This window comes from Marmota monax, unplaced genomic scaffold (genome assembly GCF_021218885.2).
Source record: "Marmota monax isolate L192 unplaced genomic scaffold, Marmota_monax_Labrador192_F-V1.1 WCK01_AAM20220418_F8-fsc00264, whole genome shotgun sequence".
Lineage (NCBI taxonomy): Eukaryota > Metazoa > Chordata > Mammalia > Rodentia > Sciuridae > Marmota > Marmota monax.
Window position 1 is genome coordinate 16344 of NW_026693143.1, and position 22054 is coordinate 38397.

Below are 22054 nucleotides of genomic sequence, written 5' to 3' on the forward strand. Positions count from 1 at the left end.
AGTTTAATTGAGTTTGTGGCACTATGACTAGGGACACATTTTGCATTTCATGAGAGAAAAAAGATCCTATCTCAAATGCAAGGAACATCAATTAACACATCTGCAAGAAGCTTGGAAGTGGGGCTGGCAGCCTTGGCCCCCAAGGCCCTGAGGGTGAGGCCTTGAATCTATCTCTATACTTCATTGTCACTCACTGGCCAGCGAAGGAAAAATTCAAAATTCACCTCCACATTTCCACACATGCAGAAAGTCTCACCAGTTTAAAAGCCAATTTGTTTAGCTTTAATATTCAGAGACTCTTATTTTCTGAATGGTTAAGCATCTATCCAAAGCTGCCAAGGTACTATGCAAAATGAAGTTAAAAACTGGGGGTTCAGCAATTAAATCTCAGTAAATTATCAAGGATCGATGCAATACAGCAGAATATACATATACTGCCTTTCCACTTCAATGAAAACCTAGGGGGAAAACCCATGTAACAGAGACCCTCAGATTTCAACACCCGCTTCTTTACCCCAGATATTGAAGATAGGATCAAATACTACTGCAAGATGTCTGCTGCACTTATGGGCTTTTCAGATGCTGGCCCGATAGAGCCGCCAGTTTCGCTCCCGCTCCATCAATTATTTCTTTGTTTTGCCTGGATGGTGCTTGTAAACTCCTCAAGGTGTGCTCCTGGGCAGTTATGCACATTTGAGATTTTTCCCTTCTGATCCCACACTCAGCTGTCTCTGGACCAAAACTGATTTGCAGGCAAGGGAAAACCGCTGAAATTTTCATGACATTTAGATTTTTTTAAAAGCACGTGGTAGTGGCTCAATAGGCTTGCTTACCTTGGATTAAAACCTATTAACGTTCCAGCGCTTTCCTCTCGGTGAGATTCAGTTCTGACTTGCATGCGGTGACTTGCAGAGCGCTTCATTACAGCTCAGGGGCACAACTGATGCCACACAAGCCATTAAAAATGAGTTTGCAAGAGTACAAAAAAGAAACCTTTGTAGACGAGGGCCAATTTGTTTCGAAGGCGATGCACTGTAAGAGCGTTCACAAAGCGGCAAGCATTATCTCAGATTCAAGCTATGCTGCTCCCTCTCCTATTTTTAAATACCAAATAGAGAACTGGGAGAGTCCTTTCTTTGTGGCAGCAGCTTTGGTTCCTGCCCTTATTTTCTGCCATTATAGCTCCAGTTAAGCTGTGTGAATATCCCTGTGGTATTTTTTTTTAATTTTAATTTTTTTTTAGGGGGGTAGGTTTTGGTTTTGGTTTTGCTTTGGATAGAAATCCTTAAATCTGCGTTTGGCTGGGATCCTTAGAAGAGTCCTGTTATTCTCTGTGCCTCAGTTTCTTTATATTCAAAATATCTCCACTACCAAACTCACAGTTGTAGGGAGAAATGGGGAGACCTAATGAATATAATCCTTATCAGTGAAAATGAGTACTCAATATGATATAAATTATTTTTGTCATTATTAAAGCAGGCACATTTACTATTTGCCATCTCAAGATTTCCCCAATGTTTTCCCTAATTGATTGCAATTTAATTTAGTTTTAATTAATCCTTTCATTATTTATATGTTCACTCTAGCTACAGGCTCCAAGACAAATACCTTTAGATAAGGGTTTCTTTTTTAATTTTTATTTATATATGACAGCAGAATGCATTATAATTCTTATTACACATATAGAGCACAATTTTTCATATCTCTGGTGTATACAAAGTATATTCACAACAATTCATATCTTCATACATGTACTTAGGATAATAATGATCATCACATTCCACCATCATTTATAACCCCATGCTCCCTCCCTTCTCCTCCAACCCCTCTGCCCTATATAGAGTTCGTCTATTCCTCCCATGCTCCCTCTCCCTATCCCACTATGAATCAGCCTCCTTATATCAAAGAAAACATTCGGCATTTGGTTTTTTGAGATTGGCTTAATCTCAGTAATATTGACAGTGGGGAGTGGCGACTATGCTATTTCTTGTAAGACTTTTCATGGAATCCTTGACCTCTACCTGTTTCATGACAGGCATTTCTTCTTCTCAACACAACTTGCAATAGCAAAACTTTGCAAAATCACTCAGTGGACAGCCATTGCTTTGGAGTGTATCAGGCTGGTGTTGCCTTCAGTATTGCTTTCTTTAAGCAGAGAATGGCAAGAGTCAACCAGTAAAAGCCTCAGAAGCCAGTAAGCGTAGTCTGATAACAGGCAATAACCAGGTCTGAAAGTCAATAATGGCTTCTGAGGTCAAGAATGAGGTTGGATCCAACAACAGAAATTTTAGAGTGGGATCTGGGAAGAGAAGAAAGTAGCTTCAGAAGGAGCCCCCAGAACAGCATATGCACATCTCCATGTTAGCAAAGAATGCTTCCCCACTCCAGGATCCAGAGGAGAAGAAAGAGAAAGGCACCCTGGACAGAGATGGTCCTACAACAGGCAGAACAAAGGTCTTTCATGTTGGGCAGAGGGCAGCTCCAAGAGGAAAGAGCACATGGCAAAATAATAAAAGGAACATACCAGGCGATATGTCTGGTTTGGGGACTTATCTGGACCAAGCAGCAACTCACCTGACTCCCTGCTTTGGCCTCCCACCCTGTGACTGTCTTCTTTCTACCACTGAAATGTTCTAGATGAGCTGCCTACCTTGTCATAGGCTGCTCAGCCCAGTAGGTCACGCGGTCAGGCTGACTGGTTGGAAGAGGCAGCATCTACTGCCTGACCCACTCCTCAGCCCAGATTCTATGCTTTGCCCACTCAGATCTAACTAACTCGTGCTTCCCAGCTCTGACTGTGCTCCCACACAGTGTCAGGCTCATCAGAAGCCCAGCACGGAGGTGCTGATCAAGGACTGAATGTTCAGTCCTTGATCTGCCCTTGAGGGCCCTCCAGTTTCTCTCTCCACCCTGCCTCTCTCACCTTGTCCTTTCTCGTTCCAATGTCTCCCACCTGGTTTTTAAACAATTGCTCCATAGGATATTAATCATGGTCATGATCACTTAACCAGGAATCACTTCTCCTTCATGAAGGCCTACCACATTTTGTAGCATTTAGACATTTATGTGTTTCATGATGGAATCTCTGTACCTCTTGTCCTTCCCACTAGAATGTAAGTTCCTGCAGGAGCACCTAGCAGTAGTACGTGCTCACTATACACCAGGTGAGGGACTGGAGGGAAGGAGGTAGATGAGTCTAATGAGCCTAAGTGCTAATAAGTAGGAAATAAAAAGAGAAAGATTAAGCAAAAAAGGAAAATAAGAGGGAATTGAAATAGCGTATTTTACTAAGATAAATATAATTAATCTACACACCCTGATGAGCTACGTTTTAGAGCATTTGAAATGACTGTATCAGTGTTACCAACCACTGTTTCTTAAAACTCCCAAGGAAGTGGAGAAAAATGAAGTTGCCAAAAGTGTTAAATAATATTTAATATTTATTTTTAAAGAACTAAAGAAAAATGAAGGCACAAAATCTTGGTGCATATCCCTAGAAAAATACTGGCAAAAATCACATTAGCAGTACTTTCAGAGATGGTAATAATTCATTTGTCTGTAAGTCATTTATTTGGTAACCTCAGCTATTTCCACCAAATAGTCAAGGACAAACCAAGCAACTGAGAAAAGTCATCAAAAGAGGGACTATAGCTGGGCGCTGTGGTGCATGCCTGTAATCCCAGTAGTGCGGTAGGCTTGAGGCAGGAGGATCAAGAGTTCAAAGCCAGCCTCAGCAAAAGTGAGGCTCTAAGCAACTCAGTGAAACCCTGTCTCTACAAAATAGGGCTGGGAATGTGGCTCAGTGGTTGAGTGCCCCTGAGTTCAATCCCTGATACCCCACCTTCCCCAAAAAGAGAGAGACTAGAAAGTCAATAGACTAAATCTCATGTAGTTTACAAATAGACCCAAGGTTTGAACCTATTTCCCTCTCTTTGTATATATTTTTCAAAAATAGATAGAAAATATTCTCTAACCTAGAGATAATTACAGCAGCACTAGAAGGTGGAAAGAGAAACTTCTGGAAGAATGCTTGGAGCATCAGTAAATAGTGGCCAACACAGGTCATCCACGATCGTAGCCTCAGCACAGCCCAGAAAAGCTGTTTCCTGCAAAAGAAGAGATCACGAAAATTAAGGTCCCTTAATGAAGAGGAGCTAGCCATTGGAACTAGAAGCTACCTGGCTAGAATTCGGAACAGCTGAGTTCACCAACTTAGCAAGCATCACATATCTTTCTGTTGGTCTCCAAGTGTCCTCATGCTCTTCTGAGCCTGCTGTGTGTAGTCCTCACCCTCAGTTTCCCCTGCTGTTCAGTGGTCTTCCTGAGACCCTAAGAGGAAAGTCTGTGCCTCCACTGCCATGTTCATTGGCCTGGATTGATGTGGCTGCATATCCCAGGACCTGAATGGTGCTCGGCTGGCACAACTCAGTGGTTGACCCAGCATGACAGAGGAGGAAAAGCTGGGAAAAACAAAAAGAGAAGTACAGCTGAAAACCTAAAAGGAGAAAGCAGTTAAGAGACATTTAGTGCACAGATAAATAATCCTCCATTACTCAACATCCCCCAAGGCCATCCTCGCATAATAATAGCACTGCATAATAATTAGGATGCACACCATTAGGCTTGGGTCTCCCACACCTAGCAAGTTGTACAGTGGTTAATAAGGGTTTATTAAAATGAGGTTGTGAACTGATAAACTATCAGTGAAAACTGATCTTATGTCTAAGATAACTAAGTTTAAGAAAGCCAAAAAGGGAACCATTATTTTAGAGAATTTCTAATAAATATAATTTAACTAAAAATGCCTTGGGCACCTGAATGCAAAGCTTCAGTTACCTGGAAAGCTCACTTACATAAAAGGCTCGACATGACTAAACCAAGATGACAACATGTTTTATTTGCTATTGACTAGCCTAACTACAAACAAGACTTTGACTCAGATACACTTACCATTAAATTGGGAAAACAGGGCCTAGAATTATTAGACCACACTATTATCACGTGGGTGGACAATTGGATAGTAAGTTTATTTCTTGGCTTAGCACCAGTGAATAGACAGAAAAACTAATGAATTATGAGATGCAGGATAATGTATATTAATGTTCTTTGGAAAAGTGCAAATAGTCTTCAATTTTCACCATTCCTGGAAACCAAGTCATAGGAGGATTATATTTCCCACCAGAAAAATAAAATACTTGGCCGTTGCAGTCCCAGCCAAACACTCAGCATTATATTTATGTCACCATAAATATGTATGACAACATGTCTTACAATCAACTACAAACACTAATATTATTTAAAATACTAGGCTGATGCTTCAAGCCTGAGGGGAAAAATAGTTTGAAATGTATTACTTGTTCTAAACAAAAAGTTTCTATGGTCAAAACCAACAGTACAGAATAGATCAAAAGATCAATAAAGATATGTTGTGTAAGGCATTATACTGCACACTTAAAAAAAAATTCCTACCCTCAAGGAGCTGCAAGTAAGGTCAGGGAGAAAGATATTTACATTAAGTAGCACACAGCACAATTTAAGAAGGAGTTAATACCAGAAGAGGGATGATAATAACAGCCAGTGTTTCTTGAGCACTTACTATGTGTCTGTTACTGCTCCAATTGCTTTGCTTGAATGAACTCATTTAATACTCAGATAAGCTTGCCACATAGGTACTACATTGGAAATTAGGTTCAAAGTTAAACCTACAGTTGGGCTCCAGAATCTATATTCTGAAAACTATCCTACACTGCTTCTCAAAAGACAAGAGTTACATGAGTGAGCACTGAACACATTATTATTGACTGAGAATGTAAGGAGGTTTTCTGTAGCTCTCAAATTTGCAGAAGCATCTGGGAGAGGGCATTCCCAGTGGAAGATACAGCACAAACTCTGGGAGATGGGAAATTGTGACTCATGTGACAGTATATTACCCAAATCTTTTCATTGATCTTTATTTCAAAGAAAGCCCCTCACCCCTACCTGTCTTGTACCTTTTAATTGGTGATTGGCATCCTCATCTGCCCAGTGCCTAAGAGACAATTCAGAACATAATTCAGGACTCCCTTCTTCATCCTCATCACGAGCCTACATAACCCAAGCCTCTCCCTCTCCCTCCTCCACATTTCCACTATCACCGCCTCAGTTTAAGTCCCAGTACTCCCCACAGGGCTGTAGCCTCCTAACTTGAGTCTCCATCTTAGGTCTCTAGACTCCAATCTAGTCTCCATATCAATGCTATAGCACCATTCTAGAATGCTATCTGGCCAAAGTGCTCTCCCAGCTATGAAATAAACCCAAATTTGTCACTGAGACATGAAAATCCACTTGTGATCTAGCCCCTGCCCACCTTAACCAGCACATCCTCTAACACTTCCCCTTATGTACCCTATATTCCAGCCACAGTGAACTACTTGTTCTTTGAAGGTAACAGACTCTTTACAGATAGCTTTCTACCCTAAAAATCCATCCCCTTTCACACACCAACCTCTAGTGCCTAATTTTACTCTGAAAATTCCAGTTCAGGTGATTCAGCCTGCCTTCTTCCTCTGGACATTTTCAATGACTACCCAAGGCAGGTCAGGCATTTTTTCTGGGTTCTCATAGCATGTTATTTAAGCCTCTATCTTACCATGTCCCACAATGTATCCTAATTATTTCCACATGTCTCATTTATTCACCAGACTGTAAATTCTTTACAGGCAGGGGCCATGAGAGTCATACCTACCTGTATTCCCCCGTGCTTACTGCATATTTGATAAGTGAATGAATGATTTATTTGGATTCTAGAATCTGGGGTTATGAACAGCCTCAGCCCATTTTATCCACTCTTTAGTAGAAGGCTCATTACTTTCTCCACCAGATCTATTCTCATATCAAGACAGCAAAATAACTACACATTATTGTTATTAGTCCTAATATTTTTGTGTTATTATTTTTACAGCTGCAAGACAGAGATGCTGGTTTAAAATGCTTAAAAACTGGTTAGCCCAGATTGAAGAACTATTTACACATTTAATTTAAACCAAAGGTATGCTGAACCTTCAAGAACTGGTGTGATATCTTCCTTTCAAAGGAAAGGTCACAGCTCTACCATAAATTCATTGACCACTCAGATTTTGTTCATAATCCTGCAGTATAAATTTACAGATTGATTTTTTATTTATATGTCTTTTTCATCCTAGTTACTTACTTTTACATTTCCAATCATTTTCTTATGTCATCTACTGACCCCAGGTATAAATAAAGGCATTAAAACAACAACCTCTCATCATTATCATTTTGCAAAAGAAACAACTTTTTTTTAAAATTTTTATTATTGTTGGTTCAAAACATTACAAAGCTCTTGACATATCATATTTCATACATTTGATTCAAGTGGGTTATGAAGTCCCATTTTTACCCCGTATACAGATTGCAGAATCACATCGGTTACACATCCACGTTTTTACATATTGCCATACTAGTGACTGTGAAACAACATTCTTAATATCAACCTAAGCATAGTTTCCAATTAATGGATATTTCTTCAAGTAGGATAAACTTCTTTTATTAAAATATAGAAGCTAAACTCATCTCCCAGAAAGTTCATAATGTTCAAGAAAAAATGGCCTCCTACAATCTCAATGCTTGAAATCAACTCATAAGACCCCCAGTGCCAACTGTACCCTGTCATCCATCCATCCAGAATGGCACCTGAACCTCTTAGCTCCTAGACCTCAAGACTCAAGAAAGATTTAAAGTAGCAACTCTTTTCAAGAAGGTAGACATCATTGGCTTGGATCACATCCCTTTCTCTTTATTCCATTCATTCTTCAGAGAGTTAACTGACCCTTTTCTGGGCACTATGGTTTAGATATTAGGTGTCCTCCAAAAGTTCATGTGTGAGACAATATAAGAAAATTTAGGGGTGAAAATAATTGGGTTATGAGGGTATTAACCTAATCAATGCATCAATCTCCTGATAGGGATTAACTGGCTGGTAACTGTAGATAGGTAGGGTGTGGTTGAGGAGGCATGTCCTTCTTCAGCACTGCTCGCTGCCCCCCACCTCCTTTCTGGTACCATGTCCCCAGCTGCTTTCTTCCACTACACTATTCTGCCACGATGTTCTGCTTCACCTCAGGCTGCAAAGAATGGAGTCAGCCATCTATGAACTGAGACCTCTGAAACATGAGTGCTAAATAAACTTTTCCTCCTTTAAAACTGTCTTCTCAGGTGTTTTAGTCACAGGAGCAAAACAAACAAACAAAAATACTAACTAAAACACGGATCTACTACTGCTAGACATTGTACCTAACGCTGTTCTTGTTGTACCATTTTGTCACTGGTTTGTCTCCCACACTGGACTCTGAGCTCCTTGAGGGCAAGGATTTTGTCTATCCCATTTTACCTTCCTCAGTGCCTAGCACACAGTAGGCTCTCAATCTCACTGTTGAATAGAACTGCCCCTCACAGTAGAGAAACTAGCTAAGTTAATGGGAAGAACAGAACTCTAAGTGTTTTGCAGGATAAGTTTTTTAATATTTTAAGATGGCAAACACTTTTGATGCATGTTCCTAAATTCTTGAGTTTTACTTTCAGAGAATGTAGGTAAACAAATCCAATTTCTGGATCTCTCCCTTTCCCACTAATGTTCCAAAGCAAAGGAACAAAGCTAAGGACCAGAGGCACCAAATAGGGCCATTACCCTCCTCTAAGAACAGTAAGCATGGAATCTCACCAATCATAATACCAGCTGTAGATTTTTCAGTCATTAATAATCAAGTTCATGTAGAATTAAAATTATGTCTTTTCACTTCAGAGGACCCCACCGCTTAGAGTATAATCAAAGAATATATACTAAATGAGGAAATAGGTTAATTATTTTGGCCAAACAGTAAGTGTTCAAGTTTCTGAGAATAGAACAATAATCTTTAGGAGTTTTGCTTGGAAGCAGTAAACAGAAGAGAGAAAAAATAAAACGGGAATGTCTGATAGAGTTTTCTAATACTCAGTGATCTCACTTAAAATAGAGACAGCACTTCCAACCTTTCTTACCATTTCATACAAGATTCTCTGAGGCATCCACCTTGATTAGAGATTGCCTTCACTCAGCTGTCCTTTCTCAGTTGATTATTTTTCCAATACATAAATCAAAAAACATTAAGGACATGCAAATTATTATTTGTCTCTTTCTTCTATGTCCGTTCTACATTTTCTGTTTATCATAATGAATTAATATATTTTTTCTTCATTCAAGTTCCTTAATTAAATATTATGACTAAAATACCAATGGATGCATTTTTAAGTCCCACCATGTACTGTGTCAGAAACTATTCTGGGCAGAGAGTATTCTGTGACATAGAAAACAAAGGTGATCTCTAATTTCATAGAGTTTATAATCTGGTAAGAGAGATAAGAAAAAAGGAAAAATATATGTACACAAAATTTCAGACAGTGATAAATGCTATGAATAAAATAAAAGTGGAAAAATGAATGAAAAATCACCAAGGAAGGAGGGTAGAGATACCTTTTAAATATACTGGCCAAGGAAGATACTTTTGAGGAGGTCCCAGTATTGAAAAGAGCAATAACTCCCATTTTCAATAACTTCACTCAACCCAGCCTGCTCAAAGGCATTTGTTAATTTAAAAATATCTTCCATTATAATTTCCTTCAGGAAAGGGTTTATGACAAAATATAGTGACATTGTCTAATTATTTTTTCTCTCATATTCACTTAGAAACATTAACTAGAAAAACCATTGGGTTGCTCCAATGATCCTCTGAGAGAAACTTATTCCTCATCAAAGATTTACCTAAAGTACCAGGGACCACTTTCTTTCACCCTAAATGTTCTTTACCCACTGGGATACTATCTGTTGACATCCAACATCTGTTGTTCATTTTCTAACATTAATCCCTGTGGTGTGTCCTTTGGGTGATCAAGCTTACTCTAAAGCTCTCTATAAAATATTCAAGAAGATTTTGACTCTCCTATTTTTCCATTGACATTTTTACCCCTCCTTTGATTTCAGGTTGATTTTATTTTTCCTTTGCTTTCCTTTCCACTATTTTATTTCTTTCTTCGAGTAGGGCTTTTCTGTTCTTCTATGCATGCCACTTAGTATGGGCCACGTGCTCCCAAATTTATAAAGCTCACAAAATTTATGCAAGTTACATTTTCTTTTAGAAGAAAGGTCCATGTACGAGCATTTTATTAGAAAATAAAACTTTTTAAAAGGTCAAATCTATTTTTCCTGGGAAAGAACTATTTTTCCTATTTAGGGTCTATCAAGATTTATACTTCCTAGAACTGTCATAAACTTGTAGGTGTTAGGAACACCTCCCTCATCACTGCCCTTTGAAGCTAGGAATTTAAACCAAAGCTAATAAACATAATCATACTTATATTTTTTTGTCTAATACTATTCATTCAAAGGCATAAAAACAAACTTCACAACAAATTAAACTCTACAACCATTTTTTCCCACAGATATATATGAGGAATAAGTAATTGCAGGAATATGTTAATCTGCCAGACACAAAGTAAAAGCTGTGCTAAACTAAAGTGAAAATGTCTTCATGAACTTTTTCTATTATATTGAGCCCTTCTACTGCTTCCAGCAGACCCCTCCTCATCTTCCAATTTTCTCTGAAGTAACTAATTTTGATATGAAAGGCCACTCTCATTAAGTCATTTAACAGCAATGCACTACAATTGTTAGTTGGTGTGTTACTCATGTGGAAGCCAAAATTATATTCATTGGGAAATATAATTTGCTTGACTTTCTCATCTTTCCAGATGTTATGGAAGTTTTCTTTATTCACAAAGCCAAGGAACTAGGAGACATAAATGGCTTTGAAATCTGCAGGTAATTTCAAGATAGCTTATAAGAATCAAATTCTTGGGGCTGGGGTTGTGGCTCAGTGGTAGAGCACTCACCTAGCACATGCGAGGCCCTGGTTCTATCCTCTACCACATAAAAATAAATAAACAAAGTAAGGTATTGTATACAATTAAGAAATAAATATTTTAAAAAAGAACCAAATTCTTTCCCTGAATTTTTCCCCATTCTCCTAGGTTCATGTCTTCTAAATACCTGAAAATTTCAAAAGCAACAGTCACTGTGAGGACGGTGCTCAAAAGGGAACTTCTTCTTTACTTTCAGGTACATTTTTTATAAATAAAGCATATAAAATGATTCTACCTAATTATTCAAAATTCCTGATCATATGAACAATAAATTAGTCAAGAGCTGTGTGCTATCTAATGAATGTCCCCAGTATATCCTGAACAGACCTGCATTTGCTCTACAATCTAAATATTAAATAACACAAAGTTTCCACGGAAGGAAGACAGGACAGGCTGAGAAGTCGAGGCTCATTCACATTTCAGTTCTCTTTATTTTAATCCTAGTAACTTTGGATACGTCAAGTTTCTTCCTTAGGCCTCCGGTTCAGGAAGAAATGGAATAAAAATATTTTTGTTTAATTCCATCTCTAATATCCTTTTCTGCTCTAAAATTATAATTTATTCATTTCTTGAAAGTTGCCACTGGAAAGCCACCATGACTGTCTCTGGCTGCTGTTCACTTGAAACTGGCCCACCAGTCCTCCTCCCGCAGAGCAGGGCAGCTGGGTTAACTCACGTCTGTGGGAAAAGCATTTATATCATTGTCTCGGTCCATTTCTTGTTCTTATAAGAGGATACTACAGATTTAATAATTTATAAAGAAACAAAATTTACTTCTCACAGCAAGGTTGGGAAGTCCAACATCAAAGTTTGGCATCTTGTAAAGGCCTTCCTACTGCATCATCCCACTACAGAAGGCTGAAGAAGAGAGGTAGAAGAGAGAGAAAAACTGGGCCAAATTCATCCTTTCATATAAAACTCATTCCTTCAGAAACAAACCTACTCCCTAAAATGGCATTAATCCATTCATGAGGGCAGAGCCCTCATGACATAATCACCCCTAAAGTTCCCACTTCTGAAATTTGTTGCATTAAGTCTTAAGTTTCCAGCACATGAAATTTGGGGGACATGTTCAAGCCATAATAACCATCAAAGGAAGAGATGTCAAAGCACACAACTTCTACTAACTCTGTAAGATGGGTGTGTGGACCAGAGAGAGCATCAAGTAAAGATTTTCCTAATACAAACTTTCCAGCTCTTTTGATCCTCAGGGAGTGCCTCCAGTTGGGGAAGATCTAGGTTGCCTCCCTCCCCCCTCAACCCCCCTTGAGGAGTGAGGAGCAGTGCTAGAGGCCATCTGACAGGTCAGGGGAATTAATTCAGGTGGCCAGAACAAGGGATTTCCACATGTGCACATGGTGCAGCCTGTTCCTGAAACACTTCCCAACAGCCCTCCCCATAAGGAAGTTCTGCCTCCAGGTCTGTTTTAGCACTGCTACATTCTGGCTTCTCCTTAATATGGAAAACCTATGTTTCTGATTATTTTCCCAAAGTTGGCATGAGCTAGCAGTGAGTAACACATTGCAAAAGAGCTCCGTGCTGCGCTGCCACGCGAGCTTCGGCCCTTCTGATCTAGCATGACAATGCCAGGAAAGGGTCGAGCTTTCTGGCTCCCTCCACACATACCCTCCAGAGCAGTGCTGTAGGGACAGCTCACACAAAGCCTTCCCACCTGACCACCCCACACTGGGGCCTAAGCTGCCCTCTCTCTCTGCAGTGTCTCCCAGCTTCATTTACCCTGCAAATTTCATTCCATGAGCATGTTGAAGCCTCCTCCCAGATTATTAATCAAGATGTGAAATAAGATAAAACCTAATCCACAGTCCCTCAGCTACAAATGCTCAAAGGCAGGCTCATTAAACATATCTGTCAACAATGGATTACACCAGCCTAAGGCCCCAAATTGATTGGAAGTCAGGAGGAGTGGGGAGAAGGCATTTGGTTGCACAATATGGTCAAAAGAAGGGACTCTTTTAAAGGTGTGGCCAATTAAATCTGTGCAGAGATAACTATAGGCTATACGGTTTTATAGATTCTTCCCTCCAGTTGTTAATGGCAGCCCAAGAGATGGGAAAACAGATGGAGAGCTGGGAACCAATAATTCATGTTCTCTGTGTGTGTGTGTGTGTGTGTGTGTGTGTGTGTGAAAAGCTGAAAATCATTATGAATGGGAGTAGAGCAATATGCCATATTGGAAGCAAACCTAGTGAATTCCTGCATGGATTCAAACACTATTTCCTTGTGTCAAAATTAAATATATATATATAATTCTGTTAAAGTGCTTAAAGTCACATTTCACTATGGTTCTTATCTATCATCCTGTCATGGGCATCCTCAGCACCATCCCATCATGATATACTTTGTATTTACATTGGGCTTTTCAAGTTCAAAGCACAAAACTGACACACCAGGCAGTTAAGCGCCACGCGGGATCTGAGCTGGGTGGAACGCTCTCCCAGGAACACATACCTGACACGTCACCGGAGGATCCACTCGATAGGAGCGTTCCTGGCCCACGATTTGATGTCCTACACTGGCATTTTGTCAGACTTCAAATACACATTTTCACCCACCATACTGACAGCCCTATTTACTGAATCAAAGGAAAAGTGATTTTACCCCTTTATTCTCACTAAGAATCACTCCTCTCCCTGGAGTGTCTCTGGGTAGTAGCTATATTTTACCCACATCTGAGAGGGGGCAGGGAGGATGGGAATAGCAAAATTAAGTAAACATATTAATTGTTTTACACTAAGAAAGTGAACAATAGGGGGAAAACATCAAATCGGAGGGGATTTATAATGGGAAACAGATGTAGACGTGAAAGTGACTTGAAGTAACCCGATGGCTGCAGACATCTTCCGAGTATATGGCTCAACACATAAACATTAACAGCACGATAGCTAGGCCCACATCACTGGATTTCAAAACTTCACCTGCACTCCTAAGTAAGTTTGCTTTTTTCCCCCTTGAGATTAAAAAGAACAAGGAGGGTTTCCCATCTTAGAGCTGTTTATGAACAATTCTTTATTTATGAGGGACAATGAAACTAGGCATATGTGTTTTGCTTTTCTGTCCTGGCAGGTTTCATGTTCTGCTTCTAATTCCCATGCCCCCGTCCTGTTCTATTTAAATTTCCAATGCAGCAGAGGAAATGGCTTCTAAAATATTAAAATCCTGTTTTCATTGACTTCCTTTACGCTTTGTGACCGAATTTCTATTCAGATCAGGTTGCACAGCTTTTAACATTCCCAAGTCTAAATTTAAAGTTAGAGTGACTTCATGGTACCCCTTAAGTGGATAGCTCTTATAACAAGGGAGAAAGCAATCTGGAAACTTCAGAGAAGCCAGGCCAATAGGATAATTTTTTTAAGATGTTTATTCTGTCCTTCAGACTTTTTTGAGACTGAAATGTAGTTGAGAAACAACTATATTTTAAAACAGGGTCTCATTTGGAGCAAGACCCGGTAAAGTCTTCAAGAAGGAAATTTATCCTGGATTTACTTGGCATGGAAAATCAGTCATGTCCCCCAATTATCACCCCGTGATTTTTCTCCTGAGCTACAATCAGGCTTTCCCTAAACCCCAAGTCTACACAGGAATCCTTTTATTATTCTAATATTAGCCTTTTGTTCTCCCTCTCTGAGAGCCAGCCAATAGAGTCTAGAAAAATGAAGCTGACCATTCTTTTTGAGAGACTTGGGTTCCAAGGCCAAGCTACATCTCTAAAGAAAGATTGTCTGAGAAGCTGAACTTGAGGCATCCAGGAATTTTGCTTTCCCTTCCTTATGAAACAACCCCCAATGTAACATTATAGTTCTAATAATTAATGCCTCCACAGTATCTCTGCAGTGTCTCCCAGCTTTATTTACGCTGCAAATTTCATTCCATGAGCATGTTGAAGCTTCCTCCCAGATTATTAATCAAGATGTAAAATAAAAGCTTTGGTCAATAGAGCTCTGTGACCAAAAGTTGGCAGATTTTGTTTTAACTGCATTTTATAGATAAGGAAACTTTCATTCAGAGAGGAAGATTACATAAATTGTACAAGATCGTATAGATAATTAATAAAGAAGTGGGGGCTCCAGGTCAGCTCTTCTTGTTCCTACTCCTGTGCTCCTCTCTCCCACACTGTGCATGTGCCTGTAATGACCCTTTCCTGAATGCAGGGTCATTCTCATTTTCCTAGTGCCTCCTCATCATCCCAAGTTCAAATGGGTCCAAAAAAAAAAAAAAAAAAAAAAAAAAAAGTATGGGAAATTCATTCAGGCCACAATCACACATCTTGTATGTAGAGGTGACCTGTCTAAACTTCCTCACAACTCACTTCACTTGAATCTAAAAGCTAGTCTTGATAAGTGTCACAGATGGATATTGACTCAACATTGACTTACTCTCAGGATAAAATAGGTCCAAGCCAAGGTAGCCATGAAGGAGGTTATTGTCTAAATCAAACATGCAACTTCAGTCAGAGATACCAAGTCCTACAAACAGGACATGTGGGTAGCTGAACAGAAATGATCAAGAAGGCCTCCTGGAAAAGGAGAAATCTAAACAAATGCCTAGAAAACAAGATGGTCAACTAAAGAGGTAGGAAAAATATTTCAAGTAAAATATACAGTTATATTTCACCAGGGAGTAGTTTAATATAGAATTTCAGATTTGCAAGACTGTTTTATCTACATTTTATAGATGGAGTAAAAAAAAAACACTTTGTAAAAGGTTATGGAGGTTGTTCACACAACAATGGCTCTATAAATAATACTGTTGAGCTACAGACTTAAAAATGAACAAGATGACAAATTTTGTTATGTGTATCTTACCACAATTTTCAGCATGGACTATGTGGATAAGACTAGACACATTCAATGCAGATCCCAGGCCTACCTGAACCTTTGGAGCTGAAATGTGACCTCTGAAATCAACTTTTTCTGATTTTGCATCAGTTACAAATGGGAAATTTCAGTCCCACTGTTGTCAACTCTGATAAGAGACAATCCTAAGTGAAAGATATATTACTGTGGTTGTCCCCAACTTCAGCCTCCTGGAGAGTTTAACCCTCCCTGAACCCCCACTTCACAGCCATGCCTGTCCAGGTCAACCACACTGAAGCATAAACAAGAAACCTTCTTTCAGCTGAGGCCAAGCTAAGGCCAGAGGGAGATGCAGGCACAGTAAATTGTGTCAACCGAACATCTCTGGGGAAAAAAATTAATCATCTTAAAATAATAAATCCACATCTTGCAAGCTCACCTATTCCTAGGATGGGAGTGTTGTGTTAATATATATTTTTTTATTTTAACTAAAGTTCCTTCTGAGCATGTCCAATATGGATTAACAAATGGAGGTGGATATGGTTCTGGTCTGTCATGGTGGCAGCCTGTCTGGAGTACAGGGAATCTCTCTGGAGGACCAGGAAACCCTGACAGAGCTGGAGCAGTAAGAAGGGGGCCTGGGCCTCCAGTGATGATAATGGTCCTTTCTCACACAGGATGACACTGCACTTGACCTGCACACCAGGCATATTTCCATTTTCTCAGAACACTGGGCAGAGCTGCCAGCATTAGCACTTAGAGAAGTTGGGAACATTGTGATGAAAATGTTAGCAACGGGAGGAAAGAAAGGGCTACGTGAGAGCCATCTCACCTGGTCTCTCCCCTTCTTCCTCCTTCCCTACATTTTCCCATTTACTCAGGAAAACTGTGTACTCCTCATAGACCAGCAAGCAATTCTGAGATGGACCAAGCCTGAAACAGCAAGGTGAGCAGCACTAAAACAAAGCTACCTGAGCTTCTTTCTTTGTAATCTAGCACCAGTAAATACTTGTCGTTTATTCCTCCTGACTCCCTGAAACATTATATCCTTTGACCAATATCTGTCCATTTACCCAACCCTCCAGCCTCTGGTAACCACCATTCTGCTCTTTGCTTCTGTGAGTTCAATTGACTTAGATTTCATATGTAAGTAAACACATGCTGTACCTGTCTTTCTGTACCTGACTTATTTCACTTAGCATTATGTCCTCAGGTTTCATCCATGTTGTCACAATGACAGAATTTCATTGTGTATATAGGCTGCTTTTTATCCATTTGTCTGATGAATTCTTAGGTTGATCTAGATCTTAGCTACTATGAATAGTGAACATGCTCCTTATATGTTAAAGTGAATAATCCTTTAATACACATGAGAATGCAGATATCTCCTCAAAATACTGATTTCAAATCCTTTCGATATAGACCCAGAAGTGGGATTGATGGATCATATGGTAATTCTGTTTTTAGATTTTTTTCATAATGGCTGCATGAGTTTACATTCCCATCAATAGATTCAAGAGTAGCCTTTCTCCACATCATCACAAGCACTTAATTTTGTTTGTTTGTTTGTTTGGTGGTGCTGGGGGTCAGAAACTGGAGCTCCATGCATGCTAAGCAAGCACTCCACCACTGGGCTACATCCCCAGCCCCAAATTTTCACTTCTTGATAATAAACATCCTGATAGATGGAAGGTGGACTCACTGTTTTTTAAATTTGCATTTCCTTAATGACTAATGATGTTGAGGATTTTTTTCACATCTGTTGGCCCTTTGATTCTTTTGCTAAATGTCTATTCAAGTCCTTTGCCCATTTTTAAATCAGGTTATTTGTTTTCTTGCTATGAAACTGAGTTTCTTGCATATTTACATATTATAAAATGTATGGTTTAAAAATATTTTCCCCTAATCTAGCTTGCTCCTAACTGTTCTTTTCTTTACTATGCAGAACCTTTTTAGTTTGATGCAATCCCACCAATGGTCTATTTTTGTTTTTGTTGCCTGAGTTTCAGGGATCAAATCCAAAAACCTTGCCCAAACCAACATTGTATAATTTTTCCCCTATGTATTCTTCTTGTCATTTTATAGTTTCAGGGCTTATGCTTAAGTCTTTAATCAATTTTGAATTTATATTTTTATATGGTATGCAATAATGGTCCAATTTCATTCTTCTGCATGTGGATATCCAGGTTTCCCACTACCCTTTATTGGAGACACTATATTTTTTTCTATTGGACATTCATTTTTTGAAAATCAGTTGATGATAAAGGCATGAGTTCGATTTTGGCTTCTTTATTCTATTGCATTGATTAATGCACCTATTTTTGTGCCAGTACCTGTTTTGGTTACTGTAGCTTTGTAATACAGTTTGTAGTAAGGTAGTATTTTTTGTTCTTTTTGCTCAAGACTGCTTTGGGAATTAAGAATTCTTTTTAGCTCTATATAAATTTTAGGATTGTAAAAAAATTATATTAGAATTTTGGTAAGGAATGCATTGAATCTGCAGATCACTTTGGGGAGTATGGGCATATTAATAATAAGTCTCCAAATCCATAACATATAAAATATATTTATTTCTGTCCTTTCTCATTTTTTCATCAATGTTTTGTAGGGTTTTTTCAATTTTTTGGTTATAGACAGACACAATACCTTTATTTATTTATCTTTATGTGCTGCTGACGATCGAACCAAGGGCCTTACATATGCTAGGCGAGCACTCTAGTACTGAGCTACACCCCCAGTCTGGTTTTGTAGTTTTTATTGTAGAAATATTTTACCTTTTTGCTTAAACTTACTCCTATTTAAGTTTTTGTAACTATAATAAATGGGGTTCCTTTCTTGATTTTTTCTTTGAATACTTTGTTGTAAATATATAGAAACTATTAATTTTTGTGTATTGATTTTTTATATCCTGCAAATTTACTATATTTGTTTATTCATTCCAATAATTTTTTTTTGGTAGAGTCTTTAGGGTTTTGGATTTATAAGACCAAGTCATTAGCAAACAGCAACAATTTCACTTTTTCTTTTCCTATTTGAATGCCTTTTATTTATTTCTTTTGCCTAGTTACTCTGGCAAGAACTTTGCTATGGTTTGGATATAAAGTATCCCCAGAAGACTCACATGTTAGAGGCTTGATCACCAATGAAGCGATGTTCATAGTTAGGGATTTTAGGAAATGATTGGCTCATGAGGGCTTTTACTACATCAGTGGATTCATCCATTTGACAGGTTAATACTCTGAATGGACTATTGGGAGGTGATGGAAACTGCAGGAGGTAGGATCTAGGTAGAGAAAGTAAGGCATACCGTGAAGGGTATCCTTGTGTCAGCCCTTGCTCAGCCAACCATGAACTGAAATCTTTGAAGCCTTAAGCCAAAACATCTTTTCTATTTAAGTTTTTTTTTTAAATCAGATATTTGTCACAGTAATGAAAAGCTGACTAACACAGACTTCCAGCACTACATTGAACATAAGTGGTGAGCGTGAGCATCCTGGTCTTGTTCCTGATCTTAAATGAAAAGTTTTCAGCTTTTCACCATCAAGTCTGATGTGAGCTTTGACCTGGTTTCATGGGTCTTTATTGTATTAAGAGATATTCCTTCTACATTGTTTTAGTCAGCTTTTTCACTGCTTTGACTAAATGACCCAACCAGCACAACTGTAGAGGAGGAAAAGCTTATTTGAGAGTTTATTTGATTTCAGAGGTGTTATTTCATAGAAGGCTGGCTCCATTCCTTGGGACTCTAGGTGAGGCTGAGCGTCATGGCGTAAGAGTGTGGTAGAGGGAAACAGCTCACATGATGATCTGGAAGCAGAGAGAGAGGTCTCCACTTGCCAGACACAAATATATACACCAAAGCCACACCCTAATTCCCACCTCCTTCAGCCACACACTGCTACTTCAATTACCACTCAGTTAATCCCTATCAGGGGATTAAATCACTGATTTGTATAAGACTCTCACAACCCAATCATTTCTCCTCCAAACCTTCTTGCATTGTCTCACACATGAGCTTTTTGGGGACACCACATCTAAACCATAACAAGCACCTAATTTGCTAACTTTATCATGAAAATGTTTTGCCAAATTATTTTTCTGTGCCTAATGAGATAACTACATGGTGTTTGTCCTTCATTCTATTAATATGGTACATCTCATTTATAGATTTGCATGTTGAGCCATCCTTGCATCCCTCCAATAAATCCCACTTGATCAAAGTGAATGATCTTTTAAATGTGCTATTGAATTCAGTTGGCTAGTATTTTGGGGAGGACTATCTGAGATTCTTTTTATTTTATTTATTATTATTATGATGATGATGATGTGGTCTAACCATGTTTCTAAGTCTGATCTCAAACTCATAAGCTCAAGTGATCCTCCTACATAAACCTCTCCAGTAGCTGGGACTGTAGGTATATACTACTGTGCCCAGGTAACATTCTTAAATTCTACACAATACTTTCTCAGAAAGAAATAAAAAATTAATCAGCTATGAGCTACAGCAAACACATCTGAATGGTTCAAAAGGTCCGCAGGTTTCAGGATAATGATCAAACGTCCCATATTTTGCTATAACAAAAAAGAAACCATGTGTGTGTGTGTGCGTGTGTGTGTGTGTAGAGAGAGAGAGAGAGAGAGAGAGAGAGAAAGAGGGAGAGGGACAGGGAGAGGGAGAGGGAGAGGGAGGGATGGAGGGAGGGAGAGAGGGAGAGAGAGAGAGAGAGAGAGAGAGAGAGAGAGAGAGAGAGAGAGAGAATGTGTCATGGTAGACAGATGTTTTTCACTTGAAATTCCAGAAAGATATTGGCAGCTTACATCACTTTTGCTCATATCTCATGAGCTATAACTAGTCTTAAAAGCAGGCTCAGAAATGTGGTTTCTAGTCAAACCTCCATATGCTCAGCAAAAACCTGGGGTTTTTAATTCCAAAATAAAGGGGATGCAAATAGACATTGAGAGACAGTTCAGTCTGTGTTTGATCCCACCCCTGTGTCTTTGTATGCACTGCTTCCCTTGCTCAGAATGTCCCTATCCTGGATAATTTCCTATGTCCTTAGGACTTAGTCCCAACATCACCTTCTCTGGAACATAAGTCCTTGTTCTCAGAGCATCTGTATTTCTTCCTCAGCCCCACCACTTACCCATTTTTTATTTCAATTGTCTGTCTATTTATTATCTAATTATCTTTCCTAACAGACCATGCATTCATAAGAACAGGGACTACATCTTATCTTTTTACATCTACAGAGTCTAACTAGTTCATGGTTTCTGTTGAACAGCTAGGTAAAGAAGAAATAAAATATGACAAGAGCAGACATTATCTGAAAACTCTAGACAGAGTTCTATTGCAGCTAACCCAGAAATTAGCTGTGTTATTTCTTAAAAGAAATTCTTTTATACAAGTTTCTGGTCTTGTCATATTCCATATTAATTCTGATGTTTTTGAAAAAAAATGTTTTTCCCAAAATAATATTGGAAAAATCACAAGTGGCAAAGAATGAGCATTTAGATTAATCAAGAAGTAAGTTGTTTGGAATTTGGAACAAATTTTCCATAAAAATATACATAGTGGTTGAGAATCCAAGCAGTCAACTAAAGAAACAAATATTAAATCATAAGAAACCAAACTCAGGATCTTTCAGTATTATAGATTCTACCCCATGCAAAATAAGGGCGATTCTCTGGAGAACTCTGAGCTCTTGTTTTTCCCCACACTAAAGTCCACCCTTCAGATCAAGCTTACCCCTCACTCCCTAACTTCATAGTAAAATGTCTTAAAAGAAAAATGTCTAAATAGTCTGTCTCCATGGACTATTTATATTCATATCTTCCAGCCCTCTTCTCCTATTCTCTTTTGAATAACTTTAGCCAGGCCACTTACCAAGACCTTGATTGTGACTTCAATCTCCAAATCCATGTTTCCATCTCTGTGGGCTTCAGGTGCCTTTGACAGGATTAAATATCTCCAAAACTCCAGAGTCTGGGGATATCTTTACTTAGGGTCCACCATAAATAGACCCTGAGAAAAGGATTTTAGTGCAAGTGATGTATTTGAGAGACGTGGGGAACATACGTACAGAAGTAGAAAGTTATACAGGAAAGAAAAAGCAGTCAATATAGGGCGAGCTATTAAACCAGATACCATGGAGGGCAACTATCTGAAGCTTCCATAGAGAAACTCTAGAACTACAGTTTAAAAATGCTTTTGAATAATCCTACCCAAGGAGCAGGGAAATCAGGGTGTCTACGAACCAACTCCTAATGTTACTAGGGAGAAGACTATG

The 22054-nt window shown here is 38.8% G+C and overlaps 1 long non-coding RNA gene across 1 annotated transcript; it reads right to left on the bottom strand.

Moving 5' to 3' along the window:
- Window positions 1-3541: 3541 nt before the first annotated feature.
- Window positions 3542-21833, bottom strand: LOC131424590 (uncharacterized). The gene is made up of 3 exons (XR_009227886.1): window positions 21652-21833; window positions 4291-4460; window positions 3542-4106 (listed from the first exon to the last, which is right to left on the bottom strand). It is a non-coding gene; the product is annotated as an uncharacterized LOC131424590 (long non-coding RNA).
- Window positions 21834-22054: the final 221 nt, after the last annotated feature.